The 2,446-nt window shown below is 40.9% G+C and overlaps 1 long non-coding RNA gene across 1 annotated transcript; it reads right to left on the bottom strand.

Moving 5' to 3' along the window:
* Positions 1–963: 963 nt before the first annotated feature.
* LOC143964203 (uncharacterized) lies at positions 964–1,995 on the bottom strand. The gene is made up of 4 exons (XR_013271094.1): positions 1,925–1,995; positions 1,483–1,592; positions 1,233–1,385; positions 964–1,142 (listed from the first exon to the last, which is right to left on the bottom strand). It is a non-coding gene; the product is annotated as an uncharacterized LOC143964203 (long non-coding RNA).
* Positions 1,996–2,446: the final 451 nt, after the last annotated feature.

Here is a 2,446-nt window from a genome sequence, read left to right as displayed (position 1 = left end):
CCGGCAGGAGCCGGGTCCCCAAACCCTTTTTAGGACAATAACTTGCATATTAGCCTTTAAAATTTCCACTTTTTATTTCAAACGTTCAAGTCCCATAGACTTCAATGGGGTTCTAAAGTTCGTACGAATTTTTGGTCTGTTCGAAGGCTCTAGTGTGAACCAAACCTGTGGGGGGGGGGGGGGGTGTTCGGCTCATCCCTAGTCACCACTGTCTCCTCTTCCACGAAAGTGCCCATCCTCCTTCCGGGTATCACGGCTCCGGCGCTGTGATTGGCTGGAGCCACAATGACGTGACTGCCGCGCATGCACGCAAGAGCCGCTGCCAACGCCATGATCGCTCAGTGCCCCTGCGTGCCGCTGTCTATGACGCATGCGCTGTACACAGCGGTGACGGTCTTTTGCAAATATATCCTAAATCATGTAGGTTTAAGAGATATTTCTTGCACCTACAGGTAAGCCTTAATCTAGGCTTACCTGTAGGTCAAAGTGGTCTGTAAGGGTTTACAAACACTTTCAGTATAAAGTTAATTTCTTGTAAAACCACGCATGTCACATTTCTGAAATTATGAGCGTAGTGATGAGTGGATTGGGTTGGGCTTGGAGGAAACAAAGAAAAGCCCAGCCTGAAATCTGCAAATTCCAATCATAGTGACAAACCCAAGAAAAGTTCATGGGCCCCTAATCTTTTTTTTTTGGTCTCCCTGGCCTTTCTGGCCACAGGGCACATACATCAATACAAATAAATAAATAAATAAATATCTTTCAACAGGGAGCAGCTCTTTTAATAAAACTTAAAGGGCAACAATGAAAAAAACTTTAAATCTTTTGTTTTATATATGTGTGTGTATAAATAAAAGTAAATGTTGGGGGGGTAGGATTATAACGGTGCTGTCAACAACTAAATCACAACATATTAAATGAAAATATAATTTATTTTAATTAATACAAAAGGCAAACAGCAACAATCAGAATATAGAAAAATGGTTAAAATCTTTAGTAGAGCATATACAGTACAAGTATTGGGTTTCTGGAGGCCCAAAGAAGGAAAAAGTGGTCACAGGTGAGTGTTGATTCACAACATGTTTTGCCAGTGATGGCTTCCTCAGGGGCCAATGTGAGACCACCACAATAGTAATCCAGCTCTAACATAAGAAGAAATAAAAATAAATATGAGAATACATGAAACGCAAAGAAAAAGATGTCATGACCTCCAGAAAACGCACAGCACATACCTCTATCAGTCCAGAACCAGCAGATGGAAGGAATTCTGGGACTAAAATGCCTCCCCAGGTTAAAAAGACAGAGGAAAAGATCAAAAAAAGCCCCAGCTAGCGGATGATATAGGGGAGACCATTCACAGTTGCAGGGAGTAAATAAAAAAACAGCTGAAAAAGTAAGAAATAAAAAAGTTAATATACGTATATTCTAAACAGAAACAAACAAATGTAAGTCCAATAGAGTGAAGCGCTAATAAAAACTTACTATGCTCATAAATGAGAAATGCATGGGTTTAGGGGTGCCTTGGTACCGATGCGAATATATAGAAGAGACCAAAAGTTTTCCCAATTCATAAGCGTTCAACTTAATGAATACTAAAATGCAAAATTAACCATCATTAGGAGGGAGATATTGTTATGTTATTTGCAAATTTCTTTCAGAGTCAATACAATAGATAGTCCATAAAAAAAGTTTCAAATGGACCACTATATTGAGCTGCAGCATGAAGCACTTTAAAAAAATGCCACATGGCTCAAAAATGTTTAAAGACAAACATAGACAATATGCTGGCTTTAAATAGGGTGCAATCATGCATATTAGAACATCATAAAGGTCATTTAGGAAAAGTTCTCAAAGAGAAGTCAACGCGTAGTATGCACCAATGAAAACAATATAAAGTTAGTAGCCAAAGGCAAAATATTTTTACCTGCGCGTCGGAACCAAAGAGATATGGTCACCCCTAATTTCCAGCCGATTGATCAATGGACTGGCCGGTGTGGTAAAATTTCATGCGACTCCATAAAACTTCCTCACCCCGCCATTCCGGTGAGGCTCCGTCACTCTAACAGCTGACGGCGGGCCTTTACTGCGCATGCGCCAAGTCCGTGATCTGAACGGCGCATGCGCAAGATCGTAAGTTCAGCGGTGGTTAAAAATTATAGACAGAGAAATTCTGGTGGGCGGGCGGAGCTGAACAGATGCTCAGGACGTCAGCAGCAGCCCCGCCCACCCTAGTAACATGCCCCTGAATCTTAAGTGGTGGTGAAAAATCATACTCATGTGGGCGGAGACTTGCGGGTGGGCGGGCGGAGCTAACGATGGCTTTATTATATCATCGGCAGCACCAATATGTATATATTTGTATATATTTATTAAAGCTGAACAATAAGCAGTGTATTTATTAAAGCTGAACAATAAGCAGTGTATTTATTAAAGCTGAACAATTAGC

Source organism: Lithobates pipiens, unplaced genomic scaffold (genome assembly GCF_037356315.1).
Source record: "Lithobates pipiens isolate NorthernLeopardFrog02 unplaced genomic scaffold, aLitPip1_a1.2 Scaffold_8, whole genome shotgun sequence".
Taxonomy (NCBI): Eukaryota; Metazoa; Chordata; class Amphibia; order Anura; family Ranidae; genus Lithobates; species Lithobates pipiens.
Note: the sequence above shows the minus strand (reverse complement) of the source record. Positions and strands in the feature narration are given on the sequence as shown.